This window comes from Erithacus rubecula (assembly GCF_903797595.1).
Source record: "Erithacus rubecula genome assembly, chromosome: 8".
NCBI classification, from domain to species: Eukaryota; Metazoa; Chordata; class Aves; order Passeriformes; family Muscicapidae; genus Erithacus; species Erithacus rubecula.
In genome coordinates, this window is record NC_136659.1 from 226,001 (window position 1) to 235,812 (window position 9,812).

Consider the following 9,812-nt stretch of genomic DNA (forward strand, 5'->3'; position numbering starts at 1 on the left):
GATGCATCCAATTGGAGCTGCTGATGCCAAGTGCAGACCCTCCCCTCTGTTCTTCATGATTTTCCAGCTTCCCACCCCAAAATTTTGGCCTGACCTTGAGAAGGAGCATGATTTTTCCCCCTGATTGTGCCTATGAGCGTGAGGAGTGACAGGGCTGTGGGATGGGGAAGATTGAACCTGCTGGCTCTGAAGAGAAGGGCTTCCCTGCCTGTGCCTCAGGAGGGACAGTGAGGCATTAAGCAGCTGACTGAGTTTATAATAAAGCCCCAAAAACAATAACAAAGAAACTGTTTCAAGCTTTGAAGTGCCTTGCCTGTCCTTGCACCAAGCTTTGTGCATCTTTTTTGCTGCAGGGCTGGGCTCTGATCCTCCATGGATGCTCAGGATTGGGTTTCTTTACATCCTGGCTCCAGCTGTGCTGCCAAATCCAGCTGTATTTGGCCAGTCTGGGCTGCCATGATCTGTCAGAGGCAGGATGAACACACACCTGGGTGCAGAGCCACAGCCAGCAGCATCAGACACTCCCTGTTTAGCATGAGCTATTCCCTGTGAACATCATCATGTCTGGGTAATAAGAGTATGCTTTTAATTCTGTGTGAAATGCACCCCTCACAGCTGACTGCAAAATCAGTTACTCTTGTACTTGGAAAGGAAACACATCTGGAAGTGTCCAAGGCCAGGCTGGATGGGGCTTGGAGTAATCTGGGATAGTGGAAGGTGTCCTTGCCCATGGAAGGGGGTGGAATTGGATGAGCTTTTACGTTCTCTTCCAGCTAAAGCTGTTCTATGATTCTACTCTCCTGAAGGTGCTGTTGGAGAGGTTTCTATCTCTTAGTTTTGTCCCACAGCAAAAGCTCCTCCTAAAAAGTTTGTCCCCATCTTCCAGGTGCTCCCACAGCAGGGGTGAAGATGCCACCACTGAGGGCCACCCAGCTGTGCTTCTCTCACCTGGCTCAGGAGGGACAACTTGCAAACCCTACTGAACAAGAGACAGGTGCATCCATTACATGGGGATTTATTCCAAATCCTCTTTGGAGACAGATGGGGGGCACAGTTTGACACAAAACTCTGGCTCTGATAGTGTGACACAGCAGAGAGGAACTGTTCAGGGTCTGGCTGGAGTGTGTAAAACACATTTGGAGGAGATTGCAAATGTGATTTATGATGGAGCTGCACAGCCCAGTGTGACTGCAGCATTTGGCTTCCTCTCTATGTACTCATCTCCTGGGTTTCTTTGTAACTTCTCCATGTTTTATTTCACATTCCACCTTCCCCTGTTGAGTCTGGCAGTCTGGAAACAAGACTCTGAGAGGGCTTGGCCAACCAGAGCCAATCGGTGCCATTCCTAGGTCATTTTCAGTATTCTGCTGGTCACTACTACACTCTTACTACAGCCCTCCAACTAGGTCTGACCTTGCAGCAGCCTGTGAGGGTGGGATGTCCCTTCCTTGGGCTTGGAGTTCAGGTAATGAGCCCATCTCTGTGCACTTGACCTGGCCATGACCACTGAAGGCCAAAATCCTGGACTGCTTTGGCTCATTCTGCCTCTCACTGCGTCATGTCCTTGTTTTGGCAGTCTCCCAGTCTTGCTATCCAGCCTGAAATTCTCAGGGGCCAACTTCTCGTAATGGAGATCAGGAATCTGGGTCACTGCTCATGGGCTAAGAGTGGAATTAAGCAGCAATTGTTTGATAAGCTTGTCCCTGTAATGAGAAAATATCCTGGTGTGTGTGATGCAAAAGGTGCCTTTGAAGCCTCAAGAGATCCTGGAGAAAGGCAAAATGGAGGGAGGGGGGGAGTCTAATCCAAAATTTAATTGGCATGAAGGCAGTGCCTTTGGTGTGTGAGGGTTCCATGCCAGTGGGGTGGATGTGAGTGACAATGGCTGTGAGTGACACTGGCTCTGGGTGTGACACTGGCTGTGTGAGTGACACTGGCTGTGAGTGACACTGGTTGTGTGAGTGACATTGGCTGTAACTGACGCTGGCTGTGTGACACTGGCTGTGAGTGACACTGGTTGTGTGAGTGACACTGGCTGTGAGTGACACTGGCTGTGAGTGACACTGGCTCTGGGTGTGACACTGGCTGTGAGTGACACTGGCTCTGTGTCTGACTGGCTCTGTGTGTGACACTGGCTGTGAATGACACTGGCTGTGAGTGACACTGGCTGTGTGTGTGACACTGGCTCTGTGTGTGACACTGGCTGTGTGTGTGACACTGGCTGTGAGTGACACTGGCTCTGTGTGACACTGGCTGTGTGTGTGACACTGGCTGTGTGTGACACAGGTTGTGTGTGTGACACTGGCTGTGTGTGTGACACTGACTGTGAGTGACACTGGCTCTGTGTGTGACACTGGCTCTGTGTGTGACACTGGCTGATTGTGACGCTGGCTGTGAATGACACTGGCTGTGAGTGACACAGGCTCTGTCTGACACTGGCTGAGTGTGACACTGGCTCTGTGTGACACAGGCTGTGAGTGACACTGGCTCTGTGAGTGACACTGGCTGTGAGACACTGGTTGTGTGTGACACTGGCTCTGTGTGACACAGGCTGTGAGTGACACTGGCTCTGTGTGTGACACTGGCTGTGAGTGACACTGGCTGTGTCTGACACTGGCTGTGTCTGACACTGGCTCTGTGTGTGCCACTGACTCTGTTATACTGGCTGTGAGTGTCACTGTCTGGGTGTGTGACACTGGCTGTGAGTGACACTGGCTCTGTGTGACACTGGCTGTGTGTGTGACACTGGCTGTGTGTGACACAGGTTGTGTGTGTGACACTGGCTGTGTGTGTGACACTGACTGTGAGTGACACTGGCTCTGTGTGTGACACTGGCTCTGTGTGTGACACTGGCTGATTGTGACGCTGGCTGTGAATGACACTGGCTGTGAGTGACACAGGCTCTGTCTGACACTGGCTGAGTGTGACACTGGCTCTGTGTGACACAGGCTGTGAGTGACACTGGCTCTGTGAGTGACACTGGCTGTGAGACACTGGTTGTGTGTGACACTGGCTCTGTGTGACACAGGCTGTGAGTGACACTGGCTCTGTGTGTGACACTGGCTGTGAGTGACACTGGCTGTGTCTGACACTGGCTGTGTCTGACACTGGCTCTGTGTGTGCCACTGACTCTGTTATACTGGCTGTGAGTGTCACTGTCTGGGTGTGTGACACTGGCTGTGAGTGACACTGGCTGTGAGTGACACTGGTTGTGTGAGTGACACTGGCTGGGTGTGTGACACTGGCTGTGAGCGACACTGGCTGTGAGTGACACTGGTTGTGTGAGTGACACTGGCTGTGAGTGACACTGGCTGTGAGTGACACTGGCTCTGTGTGACACTGGCTGTGTGTGTGACTGGCTGTGTGTGACACTGGCACTGTGTGTGACGCTCTCACATGCAACAATTCCTTCTCAGTATCCCGTCCATCCCTGCCCTCTGGCACTGCCCCTCTCCTTACCCAAGGTCCAGGCTGTCTAGCAGGGCTTCTGGCTGTTCATTAGTGTCACTATCCTCCAGACTGATCTCTTGAAATCAGCCCCATTCTTGTTTCTTTGTAAGAATTTGGAGTTTCAGGTCAGTTAAAAGTATCTCTTCAAAAGTTTTGAGTAATACTTTGTAGAGAGGAATGAATAAGGAATGTTCAGTGAACTCACAAGAGTTCATAAAATATTTGCAATTCCCCATCATCACTGGAGCTCACACCAACTCAGGAGCCTAAACCAGGGGCCAGGTTTTAAAACCTTTTGTGTTTACAAAAAACAGTGCTTGTGTTTGGTCATCATATCTGGCAGCTGAATTGTTTTTCCAGTGGAAAGAAAGGGTCATTTTTACATCCAAATATAGCAACTGTGAACTCTGACCACAGGCAGGGCAGCCTTAAGGCATCAGAAGTTTTATTTCTGAGTTTTAAGTCAAGAGGAATTATGGAGGTGAGAGGGTTCTCAGACTGCCTGCTCCAGAAGCAGGTGTGGCTCTTGAGGGGAAAAGTGGTGGAGCTGACAGGAAAAAGGGAAAGGAAGAAATGAACATCTGTGTGTGCAATTCCTGGCCCTGCTGGTGGGTGGGAGAGCTGGGCACGGTGTGTGCTGATGGTGACACCAGCATCCCTTACTGCCACCTGCTTGGCCAAGCAAACTACAACAGTGGCAACATTTTGGGTTGCCCTGGCCCAGCCTCAGCCCTGGTTTGCTTTCTGTGCCTGAGCCCAGCTTCCATGAGCTCATTTGGGCACAGCTCTAGCCAGTGTTGCACTTCCTTCATGGGATTTTCTGTTTTATCAGGCTGCACCTGTAAGCAGCACTCTGTAAGATCCAGTTGCTGAAGGCAGAGAAAGATGTGCACATCTTAATTAAACATCTGTTTAATTGTTGCCTGCTGGCAAAGGGCTGGTGTTGGGTGCAGGACCTCAACTCTTCACACAGGTGCTGTGAGAGCTCCCTGTGTGACTCTGTCCTGGTTTGGGGGACAGGTGTCTGCCAATAAAGGTAGGAGCTTCCCTTTGAAATGGAGAATGTAAATCCCCTCCCTCCAAATTATTATAAATTTGAAATGAAGGGGCTCTTAGGCAAGGATGTGGGAATTAGGAATAACAGTTCTTTACTAGGAAAATTAAAATAGAAATGCAGTATTACAAAGAACAATCCCAAAACACTGACAGAGTCAGAATCCAAGCTGACACGTGCCAGTCAGGGTGTTGGCAGCAGTCCCATTCAATGGTGGCTGCATCCTCCTGCAGTGGCAGATGTGGTTCAGCTGGAGCAGTGCTCCTGTAGAAGGTGCAGTTTTCCTCTGAAGGTCCAGGGATGATGTGGAAAGATCCGGTTTTCCTCTGGAATCCAGTGGAAAGAAGGTACCTTGGTGTCCAAAATCTCAGCTTTTATCTAGGTAGGAAAGGCTTGGCTGCTCCCCTGGCTGGAGCATCTCCCAGTGGGATGATGTAATTTTATCAGTCACACAGTGGCACTGAATGGGCCAGCAGCAGATGATATCTTCCTGGAGGGAGGATGAGTTGTGGAAAGATAAAGATGATTGCCCCAGCTGGTTTAAAGCTGGCCCATTAGCAGATAATATGTGCTAGGAGAGAAGGGTCACTGCTCCACCCAGCTCAACAGATGGTGACAGAACACACATTGCTGGCCACATCCTGTATTGCAACCCAAGACAACTCTCTGTCCCCAATATTTACCCCTTGTACCAGCTGTGGGGCAGCTGGACCCAAATTGAGAGCACCCTGCTGTGGTGGGAGGTCCCTGGGGTATCTCTGCAGCATCTCCTCCCTCCCTCACTGCTGGCTGCCTCCTTGTGGAACCAAACCAGGCTGGCCAAGCATAAATCCTTCTTCCTTCCCACTGAAACATTCCCAGCAGTGCTCCCAAGCCTGAAATGATCACAGTAGTGGCACTGCTGGGTTTAAATGTGGCTCTTGCTAATGATGCCTCCCTTGCCAGGGCTGGTTCTCTGTGATGCTGTTTGGGATTAGTGGTAAGGTCTGACTGTCCTCACTGGGGTGGTGCATGGGCTAATTAAGCCTGTTCTTATTAAGAGTGACACTGGTAAGCAAATTCCTACCTGAGCATCAGCAAGAATTTTTGAGAAATGGGAGCAAAACCCGAGTGGGCTTGGAAGTTTTGTGACTTCTGAGGGGCTCTGAGAGCCTTAGATGGTGCATAACGGAGTCATATTTTTCACTAAAAGTCGTGTTTACTTTTGTGAAGCTTTTTGCCTGGTTTAAAATCAATTCAGCTGAGCTGATTTTTAAAGCCAGGCAGAGTCACAGTGCAGCTGCCTCTGGGGTGAGGCTTGAAGGTAAAATAACAACTATTAAGGCTGTAAAAGCCCTCTAAGATCACAGAATCCAACCACTGACCCAAGCCCAGCATTAAACCATGTCACCAGGATTTTCTGCATGGGACCTGCTTTCAGAACACGTGAAACTGACCTGGACCAGAGGATATTTTAATTTTTTTCTGGTGAGTTTTGATGTCCTATCAGTGCTTCAGTAGGATTAGGTAATTTACTCCTAGGTGTTTTATGGGGTAAACTTCTCAAGGAAGATGAAATGCAGGTGAGCTGTTGTTACAGCAGCTCATTTAAACTTTTACATCAAATATTGAGCCATCAAGTGCTGCTTCAATGTTACATCCCTTATTTGTGAGCTCTGGCAAAAGTGAGGGAGGCTGGAATCGGATCAATAGAAGGGGAAGAGTCAGGAATAGAGTGGGGGGGAAATGCACTCTGAGTAAAGTAAGAAATGCTTTAACATTAGTAATTTTTTACATTAATTAACATTTAACATAAGTAAGAAATGCTTGCTCTAACAAAGAGAGGAGGATGCCTGTGGTGGATCAGTGAGATCAGGACTGGGCAAGCTGGAAAAAGTTCAGCAGGTGAAACACTGTGGCTGGAGCATGACCAGCTAGAGTGGCACCAAATTTTCAAGCAGAAGATCTTAAAAGGCAAAGCACCCTGATGAAAGGTGAGGGGAGTTAAATCCCTGTATTTTGGCTTGGCACCTGTCAGTGCTTCTTTGTGCTGCCAATGCCTTAATTAATCCCTTTTACTCCTCCTGTGCCATGCCATGCTGCCTGCTCAGTAACTATGGAGCTGCTCTGCTTCCTTCAGGTGGAGTGGATAAATGGATAATCCTTCCCAACTCCAAGAACATTGTCCCAGGCCTTTCCCACTGACATGAGGGAGTTGCCTTGTGAAGAGGAGACAAGTGGCTCCTGCTTGACAGAAGCAGAAGAGCATTGACTGGAAGGGCTGCCTGGGCTCTGACCTGCTGCAGGTTTGTGTGTCTTGGGCTTGTTTTGGGAAAAACCAAATATGGGCTCCTCAGCTGCTTGGCAACCCAAGGACACAATATGGGGGGGAAAGAAAGCATTTTGTGGCTAGGAAAATTTCTGCACTGATGCTTCCTTATTTCTTCCTGAGGAGCCAGTTTTCTGAGTTTTTCTGAGTTTTCTGGGCTGCTGTCCTGTGTCCATGTCCTGCCCACAGATGCTCCTGCATGTGTGTGGTTAGTGGGAATTTGAAGTTATTGTTGTGGTAATAGGAGTTTAATGAAATCATGGTGGTAGTGTGAATTTTAGGTGGTCCAAGGAGAGCTCAGACTTTGACAGTTCTTTTTTCATCTTGAGGCATCCAGTGAGCCATCATCCTCCTCAGCTGGAACAGCAGCTCAGGGACACATCAAGCCAAAAATCTTGTACTGGAGTAAAGAGTGGGCAAGGTTTTACATGGGCTTTTTAAGCAAAACCACTTCAAATGGTGCTAAGGAAAGAAAAAAGAAAAAAATTAACATCCCCTTTCCAGCCTGAAATCATGGACTTTGTGCTGGAGGCCAGGCTCCCAGACCACCCTTTTCTATTTATTGCCCATAGCAATTTCCTTGGCCTTCAGGAGCTTCAGGATAAACTGAGCACTGTAATTACCCTGGATGTTACCAAGGCACTTTCTCCACCCCACTGAAAGCTCTTATGAAATTTCTGCTGTAACTAAAGTTTCTGTTGCAAAAGTCAGGACAAAAATTGCTTTTAGAAGTGTTCACCATGTTTATGAATGAAGGACAGCTGCCTCAAAGAGAGCCAGGCTGCAGTGAAGTCATGTCTTTATGGGGAGCTTTGTATCTCCTTTTTGCCTTCCTCCCAGCCCTTTATTCCCAGAGTATTCCCATGGGACAGGAGAAGTTTTGCCCCATCCCTAGAAGTGTTCCAGGCCAGGTTGGATGGGGCTTGAAGTATTCTGGGGTAGTGGAAGGTGTCCCTGCCCATGGCAAGGGGTGGGATGAGATGAACTTTGTGATCCCTTCCCACCCAAACCATTCTGGGATTCATGGATTCCTCTGCCTAAAACACTTCTGCACCATTGCAGCTGTAATTTTTGCCTCACCTGAACATGCCAGCCTTGTATTTACCATTTGTGCCAGATTTGGGAGAATCCCACCATCTGCATGTCATGGAAGAACCTTCCCTGGAGGGCAGGAGCAGAGCTTGCTGTAATTCAGAGCCAGGCAGGGAGATGTTCCTTTCATCTGCTCTGGGGCAGGTTTAGATTGGATAGCAGGAAAAATATCTTCATTGAGAAGGTTGTCAGGCCTTGGAACAGGCTGTCCAGGAGCCAGCATGCCTGGAAGTGTCCAAAAAATATTCACACTGTGTTCTGCTCTGCGTGGGTAATGCTGCCCATGCCAAGCGTGGAGCAGGCCATGGGATGTGCACACACTGAAGGACTTCTGAGGAGGGACTGAGTGTCCCAGCTGGAAATCTGGGAGTGCAGCTGTGTGGAGACACAGAAACCAACCCTTCAGACCCCCTGGCTGCTGAGGAGATTCCTGAGACACAGGCCAGGTCTGCTGAGTACAGAGAGCAGCGCTGGCCAGGGGGTTTGGGGAACATGAGCTGAGTCCAGCTGTCCTTGTCCCAAGCAGAAAGGTACCTTCATCCTCAGCCAAAGGCAGCTGTGTGCCCTGTGGAGCTGATAACTCCACATCTGCTCTGCTTCCTCGCACAGGAGGGTGCATCAAAGCCAGAGCTCTGTACTCAGACATGTGGGATGAATTAGGGGATGGATTAGGGAGTGAATTGGTGGGAATGTGTGTGTGCAATCAGGTGCCCAGCACACCCCTGCCTCTCTGCTGTGCTGCTGCTCCAGAGGGGAAAGTGTGTGTTTTCTCTTTCCTTTGCAGCTTCTGAGATGTGTTTTTGGTGGGGATTTAACCCGCTAAGCAGGGAACAAAGTTAATCTGAAGGGGAGCTCGGTGGGGAGGGAGACCACATCTCATCAAAAGTCAGCTGGAAAAAAACTCTCTAGGATTGCACACTGTGAAAAACCAGGTTCACTTTCCTGGTAGGTTTTAAAAGGTTTGATAAAAGTCAATAAGAGACAATAAAGCAAAAGGTTACAATGGTTGGGTGCTTGGTATTCAGCCAAGAGCACACACTAATTTAGAAAACACTTTTTTAAGTGCATCAACCTGTTGCATATTCATAGACTTTTATGCATTATTCAAAATCACTACCTCACACCCCCCCACCTGTAAATCAACATTTTAATTTTTTTTTTCTTTCTGGCTCTCTCTTGTCAGTGCACTCCCTGATAACAGAGATCAATAAATGTATTTCCTGGAGTTTTGGTGTTTTTCACCTCTGTCTTCATCCAGATAGGATAATCCAAAAATGTGAAGTATTTTCTGATTATATTTTTACCATTCTCTGAGTTGGTTACATGAACAAAAGCTTTTTACATCACTATGTTAAAATCTAAGAAAAATATATATTTATCACACTACTATTTCTAAGTTTTGTCAATAGCAGAACTAAAAGAAACTATATTCACACAGCAGTTTTTCAACATTATATATATAGCATTCATTTTAATATTTGTGAAAGCCAATAAAATAGTGTGTACTTATAACACATATGTTCTGGAGAGCATCTTCTTGTGCTGCTCAGCCTGCTGGGAGCCAAAGCACAGGCAGAGATTTCTGTCAGCCACAGAGGATCCTGTGAAGTGCCCAGAGCTGGAATCTGCACCTCTTTGAACACCTCAGAGCTCCTTGAAGGCTGATCAACCCCAGCCTTCCTGGTACTTGGCCCTCACCAGAAATTATTTGGGATAGTGGAAGGGCAGGAGGCAGCCTGATTTAACAGTTTCCCTAAAAAAGTTTCCAGGGCATCAGGGAGGGCAGGGTGCATCCCAGTGCTGCTGTGCCTTGCTCCTGTGCTGCCACAGCAGGACAAAGCAGTTGAATGCAAGGGCTGCCACCAGTTCAGGCTTCAACTAGAGAGGGGAATTTTTATTTCGTTCTCT

General features: G+C 48.3%; 1 long non-coding RNA gene across 1 annotated transcript; it reads left to right on the forward strand.

Annotated features, from left to right (window-relative positions):
* The first annotated feature begins 6,145 nt into the window (after positions 1-6,145).
* Positions 6,146-9,581, forward strand: LOC306804576. The gene is made up of 3 exons (XR_013774930.1): positions 6,146-6,245; positions 6,624-6,789; positions 9,433-9,581. It is a non-coding gene; the product is annotated as an uncharacterized lncRNA (long non-coding RNA).
* The last annotated feature ends 231 nt before the right edge of the window (positions 9,582-9,812 follow it).